This window comes from Tupaia chinensis, unplaced genomic scaffold (genome assembly GCF_000334495.1).
Source record: "Tupaia chinensis unplaced genomic scaffold, TupChi_1.0 Scaffold143814_1, whole genome shotgun sequence".
Taxonomy (NCBI): Eukaryota; Metazoa; Chordata; class Mammalia; order Scandentia; family Tupaiidae; genus Tupaia; species Tupaia belangeri.
In genome coordinates, this window is record NW_006203664.1 from 1,277,088 (window position 1) to 1,302,152 (window position 25,065).

Here is a 25,065-nt window from a genome sequence, read left to right on the forward strand (position 1 = left end):
GAGAGAAGCAGATGGATTCAAGAGATGTTTGGATCAAGTCAGAGGAGTCCAGGTGATGGTCAGACTTCCTGGGTAGATTCCTGGGCAGGTGGAGGCCTTAACCAGTTGGTGAACGCTGGTGGGAAAGTGGGTTGAGGGCCGGAGGAAAGAAAGTCTTAGACACTGGCTGTTGACGGGCTAGTGATCACATTCTCCCTCTTTCCTCACTCGCTCTCAACCAAAACTCTCAACGACTTCCCATATCTCTTGGGATACCAAAATGCTCCCATTGGCCTTCCAGGCCCTGCAGGGCTCTCCCTGAAGCCTCATGCTGTGCAACCCCCTCCTCACCAGTGGCTCTTCAGCCATAGGGACTTCCTACCCAGGGTCCCAGGCTCCTTTAACCTCAGGGCCTTGCACACTCTGCTCCCTGTGTCTGGAATGCTCCTTCTCTTCCTGTTCTTCATATCGCACTGTCATCATCTCATTCACAGGGAAGGGTTCCCTGGCCCCACCCCACCAAGGATTAGATTTGGTGAAGTGTGCAGGCTCCGAAGCCCAACACCACCCACACCGAACTTCTGATTCAGCAGTTCCCAGTGGAGGCCCGGAAATGTGCATTTTAGCAAGCATTCCAGGTGATTCTAAAGCCAAGAGTCCATGGGTCAAGGTCCAGGAAGACCTGCCCCTCAAGGTCCCATCTCACCCAACATAAGTCACAACCATCCAGTAATGTGTGATGGCCTGAGGGCAGCTGGAGGGGCATCAATCACACTCACCATTCTCCATAGTCTCCCTTCTATTATGGACATCCATGCCAATTATTAACATAATATTATGTTGGTTATAATAATTTTTGATATGAAAAGTTTGTGCTTTTATTAACAATATTATGCTGGTTGTTATAAAGATTTTTGATGTGAAAAATTTGAATTTTTATACTCTTATGTAAAATGACAATAAGAACACCCCTACAAAATTGCTATTTTGGGGGACCAGCAGTTGGCATAATGGCTATGTCGCTGGACTCCCATGTGGTCGACTGCAGTTCGAGTCCCAGACCCAGTGGCTTAAACTCATGCCAGGTGCATGTGCATGTGTACCCAAGATGCTGAGAAGAGAATGAAGGAGAAGGGATTGTGGCATGACCATCCCCCCAGGGGGTGATTTAAGCCACCAGGTCCGATACTCGAACTGCACTCAACTACATGGGAGTCCAGCGACATAGCCATTATGCAGCTGATGGTCCCCCCCATAAGACTTTGATAAGATTTGCAATGATGCCCTTATTTATCCAGGACAAGGCCAGATGCAGGCTCTAAATTCCCATTTTTTGTGTCCTAAGTGATTAGCTGAATTATTTGATCAACTGGAGCTAGACACAGAAATAAACATTTCCTGTTCAGATGACTGTCACGATGCCCCTCTTACAATAGCAATCTCAAATGTCATCCATCCCCTCCTCATAAAAACTAAAGATAGCCCACCCACATGCTGGAGTCTGCTGCTCAGCAGGCTGAGGACGCATGGGACTCCTGGGTTTTATTCATATCCCACCTTGAAAAGCCAGGCACACTGGCACAGTTTGTAGTTCCTTGAGAGGCTAATCACAACACAGCAAGGCCCGGTCTGAAACACCCATCACATTCACACGCACACACACAGTCTAAGGCAACCCCCTCCTCCCGATGAGACACTCTGATCTTTGGAATTGGGATGCTCTCTGTATTGTATAAATAAAATCTATTTCCTTCTGTGTTTGGTTTTGTCTATGACAGGACCACCACAGTTAGTATCTATAATTTGGGAAGATGACTGGCTGCCAAAGTTAGAACAGGGAATGGCAACAAAGCCAAATGAACCACTGGTATTGTTCAAAGAGAGGGTTTTCTGTGTTCACAGGGCAGGGGCATATGTGGTCCCTTTTCTGAGCTGGGCAGTTGAGGGGGTACTGGCACAGCAGGAAATCATGGATCAAAAAAGTCCCCAGATCCAGAAAGGCAGGGGCCCAGGGTCCATAGCCTGTCTAGGCTGGTCCATTTCTAAACTCCCTGCAGCCAGGACAGGGTGTGTGGTCGCTCTCTCTGGTAACCAAAGATCAAGGGAAATTCAAAGCTGTCCTGGATCACCACCTTCCTGCCTCTAGTCCTTTGTTACATCCAAACATAGGAGACCACGGCTACCGAAGAAGGTTCTAGGTGAGTGAGTGATACTCTTCCACCTCTCTGTCTTTGCTCATGTGGCTTCCTTTACCAGCACTGATTCTTCCTGGAAGCCTTCCTGGCTACTTCCCCATCTGGAATCTGAAATCTTGCTCCAGCATTCAGCTCTCTGGCTGTGCTGCAGTGCAGCCTTTGCCAACATCAGCTGAGTCCGGAGAGGCAGCATTGCAGGGTAGGAAATGAGCAGGTCTTGGAACCAGGATGGTAGCTCAAATCCCCACTTAACTTCTGTTTACCCCCTGGCCTGAAGCAGGTCGCTCAATTCCCACTCACTCTCTGTTTCTTTGTGTATTAATTTGGATATTATAATAAATGGGGATAGTAATCTGTACAGGAACCACCTGGAATCTTGTTAGGTTGCAGATACAGAATCATTGAGTCTGGGATGAGTCTGACACTCTATTTATTATTATTATTATTATTATTATTATTATTTATTTTTTATTGCCAGTGGCCATGCTTACTCACGAGAGAGAGAGAAAGAGAGAGAGGGAGAGAAGGAAAGCACCCCACTATGAGTTATGGTCGCATAACGATCCTTTTTCCTCCATTTTTCTAATCCATCAGGATTGGGGGTATGCTCATACACATGCCAGGTGTGTTTTTCAAGCCTCCAGAACTGGGACTCAAACCATGATTGGCCATGTAGGATGAGCTTTCTGTGCACAGCACATAACTGTTGTGTTACAGGGCCAGCCCCTCATAGTCCATGTTTCCAACAGGTCTTAGGCAATGGCATTGCTACTGGTCCTTACCTGTACTTCCAGTATTATGACATGACATTCAACTCTTGGAAGTAATAGAGTGTTTTAAAGGGCCAAGCTTACGTTAAGAGCTGAGCATGTGGCAGTCTTCATCAATACTATTATCTCTATTACTAGTGTCTGGCATGCAGTAAGTGCTAAAAATAGTAGTGGCTGTTATCTTCTCTGGTACCTGGTGAGTGTCCTGTGGGCAGGCTGTGTGCTTAACTCCTCAATCCATGTGCCTTGCACATAGAAAGCTAAACTATCTCATTGTGAAGGAGTGGACAAAATCATTAGTATCTAGCTTTGAGGAGGAGGCTCCCCTTGGGAGATCATTCTCTCCTGAGTCGTGAATGTATACGAGGAAAATCAAGGTCAAAAGATCTTGCCCCTACCCAGCCATGCTTGTCCTGTAGGTTGAGTGCCGGCTTCTTCCAGAAGCCTCCATCCTCAGAAGCTGATTTCCAATGGAAATGAGTTCCTGCCTCAGCACATCTGTACATGGAGGAAAACAGTTGGCTTCATAACCTTGGGGGAAAAAAGACAAATAGAGGAGTCTCGGGAGATTTATCAGAGACCCTAGGAAGCTGTAAAACATATGTTGCAACATATTGATCCTTGACAAACTCCAGCAACAGAGGAAGCCCTTTTCCTCCTACAATGGCTAATGAGGACTGGAGGGCAGCGTCCTCCCCCCCACTCCCCCCCAGCGGGATTCCATCTGTGGAGTCTCAATCTTGGTCTGTCCAAGCCAGCTGAACATGGACCTGCACCCAGCTGAGAGCCCCTTCTGCCTCCAAGGCTCCTGAGATGCAGGTGTAAATCCCAGGTGTTACAATCCCTTCTATCTTCAGTGGAACAACCCAGTTTGTCCCCTAAGTGCCTAAAGCCCTCTACCTACAAGTGTCTTGTGGTCAGATCTACTGTCCCAGCCTGGAACAGCACATCTCTCCCCTGGTTACAAGAATCACCTGAGCAGGGGTTGGGGGAGGGCTTTAACAATATACGGATGCCTAGGACCCACCCTCTAGAATTCTGAATTCTGGAATGCTGCCCAGATATCAGCATTTTTAAAATCTCTCCAGATGATTCTAATAAGTATCCAAGGCACCAAATCACTGGCCTAGGAAAAAGAGTTACTGCTCAGATGTAGCTTTCAAATCAGAGCTTTTGAAGACCTCTGTATAGCAATGGTCAAGATATTTTTGATTTACAATAAAAATGATTTTCATTGTAAATTCCTGATGGGCTGAGATCACAGAGTTGGAAGGATGCTGGACAAGGATGAGAGTGGTTTTTCCACACAAAAGGAAATGAAGAATCATGTGTTGGCCCAATGGCAATCCAACTGGACGCATATGGGAAAGGTCCTGGATTTGTGTCCCAGGACCTGAGCACCCCAGACACATGCACTTGGTGATACAGACCAGCTGAGACTAGGGGTAGATCATGACATGGAGACCTTTTTGAAGGTGCCTGTCTCTCTGTCTCTTCCTCGCTATCTCTCATGCAAGGAATGGATCTTTTTTTTTTTTTTAAGGAAATGAAATTACCTTAAGAGAAGAGATTAAAATGGAGATCCAGCAACGTAGCCATAGGTGAATCTCCCGTGCCTCAGAAAAGGCTGAATGCAGTATGTTTCTCACCTGGAACCCTGACAGCCACCTGAAGGTGCAAAAAGACGACGTAAGAGCATAGAAATGGTGACTGAAAATAGAAATGGGTCTCTGTAGCTCCTGCCCCAGCTGGGTAGGGTCTAGATAGCAAGAGGCATCAGCAGCAGCAGATGTAGCAGGTATAGAGGCTGCTGCCCAAGACCGAGAGTAGTAAATAGGCCAAAGGGATAGGAGGATGAGGCACAGGAGGCCAGGCTGTGTTCACCTAGAAGAGTAGGAAGTCGTTAAATCAAAAGTTGGTTTCTTTCTGCTGAGTAGAAATGGGGGAGATTCAGGACTAAATTAAGCTTAGTTATGAAAAAAATGAAGAAAGTTACATTTCTGCACATCTGAGTATAGCTATAAATCTTAAACTTACTCTGAGGTCTATTCAGAAAAGAAGAAATATACACGGTCAATGAATAGGAAAAGATGCCCAGCCTCAGCAGTAATCCAAGAAACACAAATCAAAACACTAGCAATACACCACGGGGACCTGTCAGATGAGAGGCATTTGAAAATCTAATACCTATGATCAGCAAAGGTAAAGAAGCCAATCTCTGACATATTTATGGCAAAATATATGTAGTCTTTCTGAGGGACAGTTGGATAATGAGAATTAAAAGAATTATAATAAGTACACTTTTGGTGCAGTGATGCTAGGAATTTATCCTAAGGAAATAATCAAAAGATTACAGAGAGCTTTGGGAATAGAGTTGTTCATTAGAGCCTTTATTATGATCCTCCAAATTTGATGGAGAAAACCCAAATAGCCAATAATGTAGAGCTAGACAAAACTACACCACATTATGAAATATTTCATGAAATAACATGAACCATTAAAATAATTTCAGAAATATATTTAGTGACTTGGAAAGGTGTTCACAATACATTGAGAATACTGAATATAATCTAGTACATTCTATGTATAGTCTAAAAATAATATGTTTATTGATTCTCAATTATTGCACACATATGCAAAATATTTAGACATTATTATATTTCTGAAATGATCTATGTTTGTAACATTAATGATGGATTTTCTGGATATGGACCTTATTATATAGATTATATTTTATTTCCTTCCCAACTACATTTTTAAATTTATCCATAGTTAACATGTATTGTTTGTGAGTTTTAAAAGTTAAATTTGGCAGGTTAAACACATAATTTAGTTCTTCTCTGTCTCAAACCCCACTGAAATAATAATTTATTTTATTTGAGGAAGAAGCCAATAAGTTTTCTTAAAAGGCAAGTGAAAGAATACAACTGTGAGAAGCTGGAAAGCCATTGGAGGAGCAGTTGGAAGAGTTGTAACTAAGAAATGATTCTTGACCAAGAGTAGAGAAATACTGGTTTACATCTCAGACCAATCACAACCACTACCATGGTACAATGGAAATGGAGATAAAGCACAATGAAAATGCCATTGATTGGGTGTCTAATTAAGACCCCAAGTCTCTTTTACTCATCCTTGCAGAGATATGAAGGCTTAGTCTCTGAAAGGTCTATTCTCTAGTAAAGAAAAATAAATAAGTAAACACACTGAAACTAGAGAACATGAAGAACTGTTGCGAGAAGGGCAAATTAGTAAAAATTTACATGCTCCATATTGAATCCCAGCCCGCAGCCTTCTTCTCTCTCACAGCTTTCAGATGCAGGAACAACTCTGAAAGATTTCTCTAGATCATCCAACAATCCCAAATGGAAATACCCAAAGATACCAACATTGGGATTCCCTAAAGGCCATTTACAGTGAAACCCACAGTTGACAAGCTCCATTCATAAGCACATCTTCCAGCCAGCTATTAAATATGAGCCGCAACCAAGGTGTCCCAGACTTTTGAAGAAAACTTTAGTAAGAAATACAGGAAATGAAACAAACATGGAAGAAAGAGCAACTGGGAGGAATCAGACTCCATGAAGGAAAAAGAGAGAGAGCTATCAATCCTCACAGGGAGGGAAAGGCTGTCATCAAAAAAGAAATGAGAGGGACCAGCAAATAGGAAGGGAAAGGTTGTCATCAAAAAAGAAATGAGAGGGACCAGCAGATGGTGTAATGGTTGTTGCTGGACTTCCATGTAGTGGACCATGGTTTGAGTCCTGGACCCCGTGGCTTAAAATTCATGCTGGGTAGATGTGTGTATGTGCTCAAAATCCCAAGAGGAGAATGGAGAAGGGATGGCCGTTCCCCCTGCGGAAGGATGATTTCTCACTTTCTGTCTCTGGTGAGTACCTATAGAACCTATATGTACCTAGAGAAAAAAAATCTCAAAAAAAAGAAAGAAAGAAAGAAAGAAGCAACAAATAGCTCTTGAGGTTATGCAGAAAAGTTTAATAGAAGAGTCAAAGATAACACAAAGAAATCTCCCAAAAAGTAGAACAAAAGACAAAAAGATGGAAAAACTAGGAGAAAAGATATCTTACAGAGTTAGTTTAGAAGGTTTAACATACAAACAACAGGAGTTTCAGGCAGAGAACTGAGAAAACAGAGGAGATAAAATCATGGCAGGAAAAATGGAATAAAATTTCCTCAAACTGAAGGACCCAAATTGAAAGGAAAACACTAATAGATTACCAACCTGTACATGTTTGCTCTGTCAAGTTATCAATTATGGTCAAATGAAGATGTTTTCAGACATGCAAGGTGTTAGATCTACCTTCTAAGCACTGCTTCTCATGAAGACACAGATGTGTTACACCTGACAAGGGAAGTAAGCCGAGACATAGAAATGACAGAGAGGACACGGGCAATTAACCAGGGAGGGAGGCAAAGAGAATCTTCACAAAGATTTAACAAAGGTCCCAGGAAACAATTAAGTAGCAGACTGAGAGAACATATAGATCAAACAGGGGCTGGTCAGAGATCTCTTTCAGAAAATGAAAAATACAGACTACCTAATGCATCTGAACACCTTCAGGAGAAATCGGTGATCAATTTGTAGAAAACTAGAGAAATAAAAAACTCTAAATAATTATTAACTGCATGGAAGACAAAAGGTTGGGCAGTCAAAGCACATAGGAAAAGTAATCATGGAACACATCATAGCCCTGCTGTAAAGGTCCTTGCATGGAAATCATGTAAACCTTGCAAAGTGATCTCACCAAAGTCATCACAATCCATCTGGAAGAAAGGGAAGGGGAGGGGCACTGAGAGGGAGCTGGAAGAGTTAAATCCATATCATTCACAGTAGAAAACCAGTAGATGGTATCCAAACCGGAAAATAAAGGAGTGTGAGCATTGCAACAATATTAATTCTTCCTAATCCTTTCCATTTATTTGTATCTTCTTCAATTTTATTTTAAATCAATGTCTTATAGTTTTCATTGAAGAGAACTTTTACCTCCTTTGTAAATTTATTCTTAGAGATTTTTGGTTGTTGCTGTTTTGTTCTTGTAGTTATTACAAGTAGGACTTCTTTCTTCATTTCTTTTTCAGTTATTTTGCTCTTGGTGTATAGAACCACCACTCTTTTTATTTTTATGTTGATTTTTATTCCTCGTAACTTCACTGTATTTGTTTATTAGTTCTAATAGTTTTGGGGTAAATTCTTTAGGATTTTCTAAATGTTGTCTGCAGAAAGACAATTTGACTTTCTCCTTTTGAATTTGGATGCCTGTATTTTTTTTTCAATTTGCCTAATTGCTCTGAATAGGCCTTCCAGTACTATGCTGAATAATAGAGATGAAAGTGGGCTTTAAAGGAAAGGCTTTCAATTTTTGTCCATTCATTATTATGTTGACTGTGAATTTATCACATACGTTATTTCTATACTTAATTTATAGAGGGTCTTTATTATGAAGTCATATTGAATTTTGTCAAATGTTTTTTCTACATCTATTGAGATGATCATAGGTTTTTGTCCTTCATCCTGTTAATGTAATGAATCACATTAATTTATTTGCATATGTTAAGCCATCCTTGCATCCCTGTAATGAATCCTACTTGGTCATGGAGAATGATCTTTTTAATATGCTATTTAATTCTTATTGCTAGTATTTTGTTTAGGATTTTTACATCTATGGTCATCAGTGATACTGTTCTATAAGGCAATGAGTCTGATAATTACTCTATGACCTGATCATTACTCAACATGCACATGTTTTGAAACATCACAAGAGAGCTTCTCAGCCTTTTGGTTAAGATCAAATGTAGAAATACCACAAGAAATAGAAGGAGCAGCTGGGAGGTCTAGGCCACTTGGCCTGAGCTCATCAGCAAAGACCCCCATATAACTCGCTGTGGGGGAGGAGGGACTGCTCCAGCCTTCAAGGACCCCCGCTCACTTCTTACAGTCTCAGAGATAGAAGGCACAACATGGAGGCCTAGGACAGAAGGTATGAGCTGCTACCTGATGTAGGCTGATGCCATTCTTTTCCTCAACCATCAGGAAACAACAGAGATGCCTGAACACATCACTAGGGGCCCATGATCAGCCTTCTGTGGGGGAAGAGAGACTGTTCCAGCCCATGCAGCACCTTACATCCTACTTGTCTAGCTCATCCTCCAGTCACATTGGGAACAGAAAGGTTTGGGTATATAGGAACAAACACTTGAAGACAAGAGACTATGGAGAAATTCTCCCTCCACAACTCCCCTAGCAATAAAAGAAGAGAAACTCTCCTCTAAAAACATGAGCCCCCAAACACCTACTGTGAATTCCACACTCCCACCCGCGGTAGAAGGGAGAAACTGGCACAGAGCTAACATATACATGTTAAATGCATGAGCACATAGTTACATAAATATACTCCAAAGAAGTAGGAAGAAGTAAATATATTACCAGATAACTAAAAATCAAAACATAGCCCCAGGAAATAGAAAACCAGGAAATACCTCCCCGCCAAGGAATGTAATAACTCCTCACCAATGATGGATAAAACACAAGTGATCACAGAAACAATGTTAGAAAAATAATTCAAAATGTTCATTGTAACAAAATTCAATAAATGCAAGAGAAAACAGAGAACCAATTCCAGGAGATGAGAAACATTTTCTGTGACTTGAAGGAGAAATTCCATAAGGAGATAGACACACTGAAAAACAATCAAACAACTTCTGGAGATAAAGAATATGATGCAGGAAATCAAAACCTTCCTCAAAAGTATTAATTGAAAGGGGACCAGCAGTTAGCATAATGGCTATGTCGCTGGACTCCCACGTAGTCGACCACGGTTTGCATCCCGGACCCGGTGGCTTAAAACCCAAGCTGGGCACATGTGCGTGCGTGCCCAAGATCCTGAGAGGAGAATGGAGGAGAAGGGATTGCGGCATGGCCATCCCCCAGGGGGGTGATTTCTCGCTTTCTATCTCTCTGTCTGTCTGGCGAGCGCACACACCCTATAGCAAAAACCTCTCCCCCCCAAAAAAAGTATTAATTGAAGGTTAGACCATGCAGAAGAAAGAATCTCTGACCTTAAAGACAAAACCTCCAATTTGGTCCAAGCAACTGAAAAGAATAGAAAAATAACTATTAAAAATCAGGACAACATATAGATAGACTAGACACCATTAAACAGCCAAATAGCCACATAATAGGTATTCCAGAAGGCAAAGAGACAGGGAAAGGCATAGAAAATTTCTTTCATGATATATTAGCTAAGAACTTTCCAAATTTAGAGAGGCATGTGGATATCTAAATCCAGGAAATACTAAGGACACCAAATAGATATAAGAAGATCCTCTCCAAGACATACCATAGCTAAATTGGTAAAATTCAAAGACGAAAACAATATCCTAAAAATAGCAAGAGAGAAACACCAATTGCTTACATAGATTATCCTGTTAGATTAACATCAAACTTGTCAACTGAATCAATGCAGGCAAGGAAAGAATGGGGATACATATTTAAAAATCTGAAAGAAAAACAATATCAGTCAAGAGTAATTATACTCAGCAAGAGTATAACACAAATGGGAAGGAGAAATAAAACCATTTGTAGATAAACAAATGTTTAAAGAATTCACCAAAACAAAACTAGCTTTTTAGAAACTGCATAATGGAGTACTACATCAGGAAAGCTAAAGGGAGACAAACAGAAAAGAACACAAACTAGCTAGAATAAAAGGATATGTCCACACGTATTGATAATAACATTGCATGTCAGGACTAAATATAGATTCATCTATTTTATACACAAGCAGGTTTAAATACAAATTCTCCAATTATTTAATAGGAGTTATCTCCACAAATCTCAATTTATATATTTATTATAACCATTACTCATTGTGTAAACTGGATAACAGGAAAAGTCCAAAATGTTACAGATAACTAAGTCTTTCTTTGGAAAGAATTACCAGGACCCAGGACCCATAGCCTTTGGAGCCTCTGAGAGACACCATAAATAAACTATTATTTTCATGGAATTTTTGTAAAAAAAAAAAAAAAAAAAGGCTACAAACAAAAACTTTGCAAAACCTAAAAAGCCTATAAATCACCAAATCACTGATTGAGCCACGCCTTCACTTTTAAACATCTCTTTCCAATTATGTTTGGGTTTTGCTTTTTTGAGGACTAGTTTCTTTATGGTCTTACAAGAACTCACGGTGAGTGAGTAAAAGTTTTCTTTTTATATCTCTTCCTAATAGCTATTGTTAGGTACAATTTTACCTATCTCCAGCTGGATCAATGATTGATACCATAGATCTTTTCAGATTATAAACTCTTATTTCCCACAGTCCTCTACATAGAAATTACAAATTCTTTCATTGGCTATGGTAAGATTATCTTTGTTTTCAAGAACTCATCCTCATTAATTTATGAGATGTTTTGTTTGTCCGATTTATTTTTTAGAGAGATTTTTGTTATAGGGTATGAGTGCTTGCTAGAAAGACAGATAGAAAGAAATCACCCCCTCCCCAGGGGGAAGACTACACCACAATCTCTTCTCCTCCATGTTCCTCTCTGTATTTGGGGCACACATGCAAATGCACCTGGTATGAGTTTTAAGCCATTTGGTCCAGGACTCAAACCACAGTTGGCCATGTGGGAGTCCAGCGATGTAACCACTACACTATCTGCTGGTCCCTGCCCAACTTGTAACCAATTTGTTTTTCACTAAAATTGTGTTTCACAGTAAAAAGAAGGTCATAGACAATTCAGTACATACTTTTAGAATGACCAGTGGATTGGGTTTTGAATGTTCACTACATGATATAATGTTAAATGTTGATGGTGATGAATACACTTGTATCCTTGATTTGTTTATTGCACACTGTGTACATGCTTTTAAAGACTATTCTTTGCCCTACAACGATGTGTAATGAATAAATGTAAACCACAAATTACAGTATTTAAAAAAAAAAGAAATATCACATTGGGCCTCATAAAGATATACAATTATCATGTCAACTTTAAAAGAGTTAGCTATTAGGGCCAGCAGGTGGCATATTGGTTAAGGTGCTGGACTCCCACATGGCCAACTGTGGTCTGAGCTCCAAACTGGTGGCAAGCTTTCTCACTTTCTCTCTCACCATATCTTTCTAGTGAACACATGTGCCTTAGAGCGAAAAAAAAAAAAAACTAAAGAATAATAAGAATAGATAAAATAAGTAATTAAAAAATACCTATTAACTCATTATTTAAAGATCAGGGATAAATACCAAAAGATGGACTAAAAAGTTGAAAATTGTTTTCTCTTAGATGAGAAAGAGGGATGACTATTTCTAATGACAAGTTTCAGACTTATTAGACTCTTTGTATTATGTATACGTATAGCTTGGTAAAATATGAACAGATTATACATTTTTTAACTTGAGCAATTAAGCTAATGAGATTTCTGAAGTCACTTTCAGCTGTAACAGTGTGTGGCTTAAAAAGAGTTTTTTTAGGAATCATAGCAGACTGCTTTCTTGAACTCTGAGGTTTCCTGGTATCACTTGTAAATTCTGGAGTGACTCCCTTAGGTCACCAAATAGATCGTTCTCATCTTCCTCTGTGTACTTAGTTTGGGTTCACATTGGCACGTCCTGCCCCAGGGTCCTGTGATTCAGTAGTAACACACAGGACTGAGGTACAGGTACACATTGCTCCCCCATAACTGCTCCAAACTCCTACAATCAATGGTAGCTCATGCCTCCCTGGGGACTCCCCTAGCCCTCCTCCTGTGTCCCTTGTACATCTTCACAAAGCTGCTGTGGATATTCCCCTAAATGGCACAGATGCCATTCAGGCACCATTCTTGTCTCTACCACCAGCACACCACCAGCAGTACATTTGTGCCCACTTCACATCTGCAGTGAGTGCTAGAGGCCGTGGCCTTGAGCTGAGTCACTGCTGGGAAAATGCTCAGTAGCTTCCAGCCAAGAAGTAGGCAGTACCAGCAGCCAGCCACCCGGCGCGGCCACCGGGCAAACACAGCAGTAGGGGTTTTCTCCACTGTTGAGCTAGCATTTATTATTCTTAAAATAAAGTGATGCCATGCAGCATTAATTCAGGAGGAGATGCTGCAAATTCCAGGCCTTTTTGAAGGCTTGTTTTCACAATGAATTAATGGGCCTTAATTTAACACTGCATCAACAAACCAGGCTGCTGAAAGAATTCCAAGTAGCTTCTTTCTGCACAATCCTGGCCCTCAGCTGCCACCAGATGACCACAGCAACCCTGCTCATCACTGTGCAAGATAATAATAGTAGTAGCTAACATTTACTGAGCGCTTACTATGTGTCAAGCACTGTGCTAAGTGCTCTAAATGCATTACTGCACTTTATCTTTCCAAAAAGCCTTTGGAGTAGACACTATCTTTATTTTACAGTAGATAAAGTAAGCTTCGAACGGTGAAGTTGCTTATGGTCACATGGATAGGAAGAGGTAGAAACAAAGCATGAACCTATTATTGGTAGAAGTTCCCTCAAAAAATCATACTTAGGGGTCCATGCTCCCTAAATTCAGCACTTTGTGACCAGATCTTTTTCTGTTTAGGGTTTTTTGCTTGCTAGAATGTACTCTAGATTAGATGAAACTTATCAGCCTTTAATATGGAACAGGTTGATGCAGTTTGATTAGAATGTAGCTATTTGAATTTAAGAGCAAGTGCTCTGCTTGCAATATAAAATATAATTGAAAAGAATTGCTGGGCTGCTTCTGGCTGAACAGCCCTACCACTGGAGCCCTGGCTGCTCTCATGACTGCCCTCTCTCTGGGCCAGCTTTGGCTCTGACCCTGCCATGGTTCTTCAACAGGGTTTACTTTCTTTCTTTAAAAAAAAAAAAATTAATGTATTTATTTTACATTCATTCACTGAACACCATCACAGCGTACAATATGCAATTTCCCATCGAGAATATACTGTAGAGTGGCTTATTCATACTTGTTATCATCAGCAATAATTTTCCACTTCTTGTTTCTTATATATACTTTGCTCCCCTATTTTGTACCCTCTGCCATTTCCCACCCTCTTCCCACGCTGTCTCCAGCACAGTTTATATCCCATCTGGCTAGAAAGGTTGTCCCACTTCCTCAGTAACCTGAAGGCTGCCACTGCTCCCTCACTCTAAACCCTCCTTCCAGTCATCAGTGGGTTTGTCAACAAGTTGGGATCCTTTACTCACCACTGAGTTAGGGAATCCTGCCTTTTCTTCTTGCTGGACTTAGGCAGGATGGAAGTACAATTGGCCCTCCATATCCATGGGTTCCATATTCACAGGTTCAACCTATAATAGATCAAAAATATTCAGGGAAAATAAATAAATAAATAACAATACAGGCCTAGCATGGCAGTGTAGTCATTAATAAACTGAACTCCAGTGCTGGAAGCCACACAGCTAGCTGCAGGTTTGGATCCTCAGGTCAGCTTGAAAACATACCAGGTGCATGCCACATGCCCAAGATCCTGAGGAACTGGATAGCCAGGGGAAGGAGATCGCAGCCTGGCAAGAGCTTGCTGAGGCTGTTTCCTCTCTCTCTCACTGTGCATGTACCCTGTTCTTCATCATAAATAAACCTTAAAAACTATAATGATAAAAAGTAATAATAAAGATACAGTGTAACAACTATTGACATAGGATTTGCATTGTAATGGGTATTACAAGTACTCTGAAGATAATTTACAGTATACAGGAGGATATGCCTGAGTTATATGAACATACTACACCATTTCCTATAAGGGACTTGAACATCCTCAAATTTTGGTGTCTGTGGGGATTCCTGAAACAAATATTCTGTAGATACCAAGAGACAATGACAAAACTTGTCAGATTGTTTTCCACATTAAGATCCATTTATATAAAGAGAAAAAAAATCTTACTTTCACCTCAGAACTAGAAATTTTGATTTTCAATCAGCTAATACTCCCCAGTACCTCTTTCCTCAGCCCCTACTAGATGTTGCTTCCCTTACCTGTCCAAAACCATGGTGTAATTTAGCCACATATTTTCTGGGATTTCCCACATAGCACTCTTTTTGAGGACCTAGGAAATGCAAAGATGAATCAGACACAGCTCTGCCCTCAAAAGACGTTTGCAGATGGGGCCCAGCCTGTGACCTGGTGGTTAAGGCGACTGAATCCCACATGGCTGACTGCACAGTTCGAGTCTCAGACCTTACAGCTTAAAGAATATGCTGGATGTGTGTGTGTGTGTGTGTGTGTGTGTGTGTGTGCTACCACCAGCACACCACCAGCAGTACATTTGTGCCCACTTCACATCTGCAGTGAGTGCTAGAGGCCGTGGCCTTGAGCTGAGTCACTGCTGGGAAAATGCTCAGTAGCTTCCAGCCAAGAAGTAGGCAGTACCAGCAGCCAGCCACCCGGCGCGGCCACCGGGCAAACACAGCAGTAGGGGTTTTCTCCACTGTTGAGCTAGCATTTATTATTCTTAAAATAAAGTGATGCCATGCAGCATTAATTCAGGAGGAGATGCTGCAAATTCCAGGCCTTTTTGAAGGCTTGTTTTCACAATGAATTAATGGGCCTTAATTTAACACTGCATCAACAAACCAGGCTGCTGAAAGAATTCCAAGTAGCTTCTTTCTGCACAATCCTGGCCCTCAGCTGCCACCAGATGACCACAGCAACCCTGCTCATCACTGTGCAAGATAATAATAGTAGTAGCTAACATTTACTGAGCGCTTACTATGTGTCAAGCACTGTGCTAAGTGCTCTAAATGCATTACTGCACTTTATCTTTCCAAAAAGCCTTTGGAGTAGACACTATCTTTATTTTACAGTAGATAAAGTAAGCTTCGAACGGTGAAGTTGCTTATGGTCACATGGATAGGAAGAGGTAGAAACAAAGCATGAACCTATTATTGGTAGAAGTTCCCTCAAAAAATCATACTTAGGGGTCCATGCTCCCTAAATTCAGCACTTTGTGACCAGATCTTTTTCTGTTTAGGGTTTTTTGCTTGCTAGAATGTACTCTAGATTAGATGAAACTTATCAGCCTTTAATATGGAACAGGTTGATGCAGTTTGATTAGAATGTAGCTATTTGAATTTAAGAGCAAGTGCTCTGCTTGCAATATAAAATATAATTGAAAAGAATTGCTGGGCTGCTTCTGGCTGAACAGCCCTACCACTGGAGCCCTGGCTGCTCTCATGACTGCCCTCTCTCTGGGCCAGCTTTGGCTCTGACCCTGCTTTTATTTTCTTTCTTTAAAAAAAAAAAAATTAATGTATTTATTTTACATTCATTCACTGAACACCATCACAGCGTACAATATGCAATTTCCCATCGAGAATATACTGTAGAGTGGCTTATTCATACTTGTTATCATCAGCAATAATTTTCCACTTCTTGTTTCTTATATATACTTTGCTCCCCTATTTTGTACCCTCTGCCATTTCCCACCCTCTTCCCACGCTGTCTCCAGCACAGTTTATATCCCATCTGGCTAGAAAGGTTGTCCCACTTCCTCAGTAACCTGAAGGCTGCCACTGCTCCCTCACTCTAAACCCTCCTTCCAGTCATCAGTGGGTTTGTCAACAAGTTGGGATCCTTTACTCACCACTGAGTTAGGGAATCCTGCCTTTTCTTCTTGCTGGACTTAGGCAGGATGGAAGTACAATTGGCCCTCCATATCCATGGGTTCCATATTCACAGGTTCAACCTATAATAGATCAAAAATATTCAGGGAAAATAAATAAATAAATAACAATACAGGCCTAGCATGGCAGTGTAGTCATTAATAAACTGAACTCCAGTGCTGGAAGCCACACAGCTAGCTGCAGGTTTGGATCCTCAGGTCAGCTTGAAAACATACCAGGTGCATGCCACATGCCCAAGATCCTGAGGAACTGGATAGCCAGGGGAAGGAGATCGCAGCCTGGCAAGAGCTTGCTGAGGCTGTTTCCTCTCTCTCTCACTGTGCATGTACCCTGTTCTTCATCATAAATAAACCTTAAAAACTATAATGATAAAAAGTAATAATAAAGATACAGTGTAACAACTATTGACATAGGATTTGCATTGTAATGGGTATTACAAGTACTCTGAAGATAATTTACAGTATACAGGAGGATATGCCTGAGTTATATGAACATACTACACCATTTCCTATAAGGGACTTGAACATCCTCAAATTTTGGTGTCTGTGGGGATTCCTGAAACAAATATTCTGTAGATACCAAGAGACAATGACAAAACTTGTCAGATTGTTTTCCACATTAAGATCCATTTATATAAAGAGAAAAAAAATCTTACTTTCACCTCAGAACTAGAAATTTTGATTTTCAATCAGCTAATACTCCCCAGTACCTCTTTCCTCAGCCCCTACTAGATGTTGCTTCCCTTACCTGTCCAAAACCATGGTGTAATTTAGCCACATATTTTCTGGGATTTCCCACATAGCACTCTTTTTGAGGACCTAGGAAATGCAAAGATGAATCAGACACAGCTCTGCCCTCAAAAGACGTTTGCAGATTGGGGCCAGCCTGTGACCTGGTGGTTAAGGCGACTGAATCCCACATGGCTGACTGCACAGTTCGAGTCTCAGACCTTACAGCTTAAAGAATATGCTGGATGTGTGTGTGTGTGTGTGTGTGTGTGTGTGTGTGCATGCCCCAGATCCCCAAAATTAGGGAGAAATGGGGGAGAAGAGATTGCAGTGTGACCATTTCCCATGAGGATGCTTTCTCTTTTCCCTCTTTCTCTCTGTCTCTCTCTGGTGAGCTCACAAGCACTCTGGCAAAATTTGAAAAATATAAAAAGAAAATTTTAAAAATTTCACAGGTCACTCGAAGAGTTGGTCACATACATTTCCATTTCCAGCAGAAGTTGGACAGTGACTAACATCATAGTAGCTACAACAAAGGGCTGTAGGAAAGGGGACAACCAGTCCCCTGGAGGTTCATCTTGGAACGTCAGAGACAAAAATGATGCAAGATACAACCTTGAAAGATAGGGAGGATCTCATCTAGGCAGAGATGAGGAAAGAGGGCCCCCTGGATGAGGAACAGCAGGAGTGAAGGCAGGGAATAACAAACATCTATGATGCCTTCAGAGAATAGAGAATGGTCTGGGGAGAATGAACACAAAGTTTAAGGGGACAGGAAAGAAGAATAATGAGAGAAAAAACTCTACGGAGGCGCAAAGAAGCAAGAGCTCTAAATGCTTGGCCAAAGACTCAGAGCATTGTTCTCCAGGTACTAGGGAGACATACCTGTTCCTGAGCAGGAGAGCAACATGATCTGGTATTTTTAGAAAAACTCCACATGTGTCAATGTGGAGGATGGATTGCAGGGAAAGGGAGTGTATATAGAAAAACATCTGTAAATCAGCAAATAGTCTCGGCCAACATCTTTTTGATCCCAGATGCTAACAGCATGTTTGTGGCATAGCTTGTCTATTTTCCTTCTACAAAGGGCACCTAAAAGTTCTTGCAATGGGACAGAAAATTGTCTGAATAATTTTTGGAAAGAGAACTCATTATTGAGCTGCAGTGTTCATTCTTTTTGTGATGAATCCAGAAAAAATAGGTTGTGATTTGTATTTACTGATTTTTAAAAAAAAGAAAAGAAACTAGAATATTCACATTCAAGATGGTAGTTTCAATAATATGAGGGGAGTGAGGACTTCAAACAGTTCATGGAGAATATGGATTGTGAAAAAGCTATGTGTGGATTATGAAATTTTGTTCATACCAAAATAAACTCATACTTTAATTCTGTTCTCCACAAACTTTTTGAAGTCTTCTTATATATGTGTACCTTCTCTTTCTGCCAAATTACATTGAAATGACAGAAGAAAAATAAGTATAAGAATAAACACAAAGATGCATTGAAAAACAGGAAGGAATATCATTAATAAAAGATAACAGTTATCACCAAACAGAAAAGAATCAAAAACAGAAAGAAAACAAGAATGTTCAAAAAAATGAGGAGATAGGGACCAGCAGTTAGCGTAATGGCTATGTCGCTGGACTCCCACATAGTCGACCACGGTTCGAGTCCCGGACCCGGTGGCTTAAACTCACACCAGGCATGTGTGCGTGCGTGCCCAAGATCCCAAGAGGAGAATGGAGGAGAAGGGATTGCGGCATGACCATCCCCCCTGGGGGGGTGATTTCTCACTTCCTATCTCTATGTCTCTCTCTGTCTGTCTGGCGAGCATACGTGCCCTACAGCAAAAACCTCTCAAAAAAAAAATGAGATAAAACTAATGTTATAGTGGGCTACATTAATATACATCTCTACAAATTATCTAATTGAGTATATTCGAAGAAAAAGAACTCAGTTATAATTAATGAATATAATTCAGTAGATAAATATAGGACTTAATAACCTACACATGAAGCATGATATATTTACAATACTTAGCAGGACACGACCATAAAGAAATAATAAAAACCCTTCAGCAAATTCCAAAAAATGAAACATTAACAAAGTATATTCTCTGGTCATAATGCAATAAAACTACAAATATTCAACAAAATAATAACATAAAAAAACTAATCACAAAAACATATTCGTAAGCACTGATCAAAGATCATTAGAAATAAAAATTATAGATTATTCAAAAGTTAAAGATATTGCAATAACATAGATGTGCAAATATTTTTCTGACTATTTCTCTATCTTTTGGGTAAATACCAAAGCATGGAATTACTGGGTCTCATGATAGTTTTATTTGTAGATTTTTGAGACATCTCTGTATTGTTTTCCATAGTGGCTGTGTCAATTTACATTCCTACCAGTAGTGTAAGAGAGTTCCCTTTTCACCACAGCCTTGCCAGCATTTGTCATTCTTTGTTTTCTTGATCAAAGACATTCTTACTGGGATTAAGTGGCATCTCATTATTCACAATTGCTAAGACATAGAGTCAACTTAAGTGTCCAAGAACTGATGACTAGATTGAAAAGAAATGGCACATGAACACTATGAAATACTACGTAGCCATAAGGAACAATAAGACCCTGTCACTGATATGAACTAGATGAATTTAGAAGATTTAATGCTAAGTGAAGTAAATCAGACTATGAAAGACAAACATTGTATATCCTCACTCAATACATACTGAATGTCTGCACTCTATGGCAGAAATGGAAAGATCTGAAGCTCTAATAGTAGAGAGAGGGAACCAGCAGTTAGCGTAATGGCTATGTCGCTGGACTCCCATGTAGTCAACCGCGGTTTGCATCCCAGACCCGGTGGCTTAAAACTCACACCAGGCGTGTGTGCATGCGTGCCCAAGATCCTGAGAGGGGAATGGAGGAGAAGGGATTGCGGTGTGACCATCCCCCCGGGGGGTGATTTCTCGCTTTCTGTCTCTCTGTCTCTCTCTGTCTGTCTGGCGAGTGCACGTGCCCTATAGCGAAAAAACTTCTCAAAAAAAAAAAAAAAGTAGGGAGAATAAGTGTAAGTACCAGAGATTGTATGGGAATTGGGGGTTAGTAAAGGTGGGTGAAAGAGGATCAGGGAAGAAACATTTAACCAACATAAGAATGTAACATTCTCCATTGAAAATAATGTATATGTTAATATCCTTGGTTCGACTGTCATGTACTAAATGCATACTATGAAAAATTGTATCATGTGATATAGATATGTACAACAATTAAATGTGAATAATAAATCATAATTCTTATATATATATATATATATATACTTACAAATTAAGTATACTCAGGACTGGACAGTGGCATGCAGTGAAACACAGAGCCCTGCAAAACAGACACACACGAGAAAGTTCTGAGTTCATGTCCTGAGACTTTCCAGAGTACTCCAGGCACACATGCACCCATGATCCAGGCTGGCTGAGGAAGGGCACAGAAGGTGGTCCTGTGAAGGAACATTGTATACTATCTCACCCATGATACAAATAAATAAATCTTTAAAAGTTAAACAAATACTTGTCTACTGTGTATCAAATGTCAGGGTCTCATGGTTTTTTATGGCTGACGAGGATTCTATAGAATACATATGCCTTTTTTTTTTCAAATTGTAAATAATGCTGCAATAAGCATAGATATGTAAATGATTTTCCCAACGGAGGATTTTCCCGTCCTTCTGGTAAATACCCAAGTGTGGAATTACTGGGTCATATGGTAGTTTTATTTGTAGGTTTCTGAGGAATCTCCATTGGTTGTACTAATTTATATTCCCACTAACAGTGTAGGGAGAGTTCCCTTTTCACCACAGCTTCACCATCACTTACCATTAATAATTTTTTTAATTTTAGCTATTCTGAATGGTGTTAGGAAGTATCTAATTATTGTTTTGATTTGCATTTCCCTTATGATAAGAGATGTCAAGCATGTTTTTGTATGTTTCTTGCTTGTACATATGTCTTCCTTGGAAAGTTATCTATTCAGCTCATTTTCTCATCTCTTCATTGAACTGATATTTTTTGTGTGGGTAAACTGCTTGAGTTCCCTGTATATTCTGGTTATCAGTCCCTTACCTGAGATACAGTTTGGAGTTATATTCTCCCCTCTGAGGTTGTCTCACACTCTGGTGAATAACTCTGGTTATTGTTTCTTTGGCTGTGCAGAAACTTCTCAGCCTAATATAGTCTCATTTGTCTATTGTGGGGACTATTGCCTGTGCTCTAGGGCTCTTCTTTAAGAAGTCTTTGCCTACTCCAAGGTCTCCAAGAGTTTTCCCCATGTTTTCCACCAGCAGTTTTATAATTTGAGGTTTTATATTGGATTCTCAATCCAATGAAGCAAGCCAGAATATGAAGGCCAGACTTTGTATGTTCTCATTCAATATATATCAAATGTCTGCACTCTATAACAGAAACTGAAAGATTGGAAGGTTTAATAGCAGGGAGGGCAACTATAGATACTGAAGATAGTAAGGATAGGGGTAATATGGGGGTGGGTAATGGGTGAGGGAGGGAAGGGGGCAGGGGTAAATAACTACGTTTAATTGACATGAATATGATAATGTATATGGTAATGGCTTTATCTTGACTGATATTCACTTTTTTTCTAAGAAAAGCCATGTTGTACACTATAAAGACATATAGTGAGTAAATGTAAATAGTAATAATAATAATTATTATTATTATTATAATAAAGACACAAAGATAACTGTATATAAAATACCATGGGATAAGCACCAAGAACCAATCACCTGGAATACTTTTATTATTAAAAAGGAAAGAACTAAATATGCCAACCACACTTTCAATTCAATAAGTTAGATGATAAACTATGGGATTTGTTCTTAAAAGAATGAAAGATTTAATCTTTGTAGTTGAAAGCAAAAAAGAATGAATTCAAAAGAAAAAATCTTATTGAACTGAACAAACTAAAAACTAGTTATTTGAAAATTCTGACAAAATGGACAAATATCTGGCAAACCTAAAAAGAATAAAAGCAACACATAGTCAATACTTTTTAAATGTGAATAAAGATATAAAAAAGATTTATGTTTACTAGAGACTATAGGTACATTGCTGCTAATAAATGTGAAATAATGATTTTCTTAAAAAACAAAATTTCAGCTTGACTCAGGGTGAAGCAAGAATCTGAGATCAAAGAAGTATAGAAGAAACTTATTAGAGTTGTCAAAAAAATAAAACCAGGGCCAGCGGGTGGCATGGTGGTTAAGGCACTGGACTATTTCCCACATGGGAACGTGGCCAACTGTGGTTTGAGTCCTGGACCTGGTGGCTTGCTTTCTCACTTTCTCTTTCTCACTGTCTGCTCTGTCTGATCAAATTTTTAAAATAATAACAATAATAAATAATAAATACCATTATAGAAATAATACATTTTTTAAAAAGACTTAATAAATAAAATAAAATCACCACCAAAACAGCACCAAAGTCAAAGGCTTTATAGATGTCTATTGAACATTAAGAAATGAATGTACTCCATAAAAAAACCTCACAAATCATTCAGAGAGGCATGCAAAATTCTGAAAATGACAGCATGCAAACATACCATGCATGCCTCTATACACACACACACCAAGAACCTATAAACTGTTTTATTTATTAATACCGATGCAGCAATTTTAAATAAAATATTAGCAAATTAAATGCATTAGTACATTTGAAAAATACTCCAGCATGTACAACTATGATTTATGCTAACAATGCAAGATTGTTCAACATCAAAAAAATCATAATTTACTATAATAATTAGTTAATAAAAATCTACTGAGAGAAGACATGCATAATTCTATCTTCCTACTAAGTACAACTAGAATCCCTGGACATTATTTATAAAAATAACCAGGGACAGCAGTGGCATGGTAGTTACCGTGCTGGACTCCCACATGGTCAACTGCAGTTTGAGTTCTAGACCCAGGGGTTTGAAAATCACACCATGTGCATATGCATGTGTGCCCAAAATCCTGAGAGGAGAATGGAGGAAGAAGGGATTGCAAGGTGCCCATGCCCCCTGGGGGTGATTTCTCACTTTCCCTCTCTCTCTGTCTCTCTCTCTAGCAAACACATGTGCCCTATGAGGGTGGGGGAAACAGACAAAAACGATTTTGAAAAGTAGAGAAATTAAGGCAAACCAGGCTTGGCCTGATTTTCCAGATGCTGCTTGTCTTTTGGACTCCCCAGCCTCCAGAACTATGAGAAATGAATTCCCATTCATTATAAATGACCCAGTTTGTGGTATTCTGTTAAAGTAGCTCAAAACAGATGGTCTCATAGCATAATACCCAAATAGACTAAGCCACAATCAAAAATTGCCCATACTACTAAGAAGCATGATGATGTCAAACTGAATAAAAAAGACAATCTATTGATGGTATCATAGATTGCATCATGTCCTTTCCAAAAGACTTGTTCAACTCTTAACCTCCAGTACCACATCATGTGACCTTATTCAGAAATAAGATTCTTGAAGATGTATCAAGATGAGATCATACTGGACTAGGGTGGGCCTTTAACCCAATACAACTGTTTTCCTTACAGAGACAGATCACAGAGAACAGCATGTGAAGAAGAGGCAGAGATTGCATACATTTATAAACCAAGGAACACCAAGGATTGCAAGAAGCTGTAAGGGAAGCATGAGACAGATTCTCTCACAGAACCCTCAGAAAGAATCAATGATTCTAATACCTTGATTTCAGACTTCCAGTCTCTGTAACTACAAGAGAATAAACCTTTGTTTTTAGCTACCTAGATTATGGTACTTCAGTGTGGCATCACTAGGAAACTAATTTGGATAGCAATATTGTTATAATAGATATGCTAGGATTATCTGACAAAGATTTTTAATTATTCGTCATAAAAAATACCTCAATGAGTAATTACAAACACACTGGAAACAAATAAAAAATAAATAGAAAACCCCAGCTAAAAAATAGAAATTCTAAGGGAAAAAAATAAACGTTATAAATAAGAAATTAAAATTTTAGAATTGAAAATAGTGACTAAAACCAAAGACTCAATGAATGGGCTCAGTGGTGGAATGGAGAAGACAGTAGAATGAATCAGTGGACTTTAATATAGAACAATACAAAGTACTCAATCTAAAGAAAGTAAATAAGGTAGACTGAACTTTTTTTCTTTTTTGTATATACTTATTATTTACATTTAATCACTATACATCTTTACAGTGTGCAACATGTTTTTTCCCAGCACAAATACAGTGCACACCAATAAAGGCAAAGACATTACCACTTACATTATCATCAGCAAATAACTTTTCATTTTTGTAACAATTTAAATGTATTGATTGTTTTTTCCCTGTTCCCCTCTCTTTCTCTCCCTCCCCCCTTAATATGACTCCAAGAAAACTAAAAAATATCTAACAGAACCTCTGGAACCTATAGAACTATGACAAAAGATAGGGACCAGCAATTAGCGTAATGGCTATGTCACTGAACTCCCATGTGGTCGGCCATGGTTCGAGTCCCGGACCCAGTGGCTTAAACTCACGCTGGGCGCATGTGTGTGTGTGCCCAGGATCCCGAGAGGAGAATGGAGGAGAAGAGATTGTGGCGTGGCCATCTCCCTGGGGGGTGATTTCTTGCTTTCTGTCTCTCTGTCTCTCTCTGTCTTTCTGGCAAGCGCACGCGCCCTATAGCAAAAAAAAACTCAAAAAAAAAAAAA

General features: G+C 39.7%; 2 long non-coding RNA genes across 2 annotated transcripts in view; both read right to left on the bottom strand.

The window, feature by feature from the left end:
• Nucleotides 1-15,011, bottom strand: part of LOC102478570 (uncharacterized) — a 19,685-nt gene extending 4,674 nt beyond the window's left edge. Inside the window, exons 1-4 of the long non-coding RNA XR_003547301.1 lie at nucleotides 14,939-15,011; nucleotides 14,152-14,253; nucleotides 4,501-4,612; nucleotides 3,343-3,475 (exon numbers count right to left, since the gene is read on the bottom strand). This is a non-coding gene — a long non-coding RNA (uncharacterized LOC102478570). The remainder of the gene's footprint in view (nucleotides 1-3,342; nucleotides 3,476-4,500; nucleotides 4,613-14,151; nucleotides 14,254-14,938) is intronic.
• Nucleotides 15,012-16,548: 1,537 nt separating this feature from the next.
• The window catches only part of LOC114005455 (uncharacterized), a 68,119-nt gene continuing 59,602 nt past the window's right edge, over nucleotides 16,549-25,065 (bottom strand). Inside the window, exon 3 of the long non-coding RNA XR_003547302.1 lies at nucleotides 16,549-16,647. This is a non-coding gene — a long non-coding RNA (uncharacterized LOC114005455). The remainder of the gene's footprint in view (nucleotides 16,648-25,065) is intronic.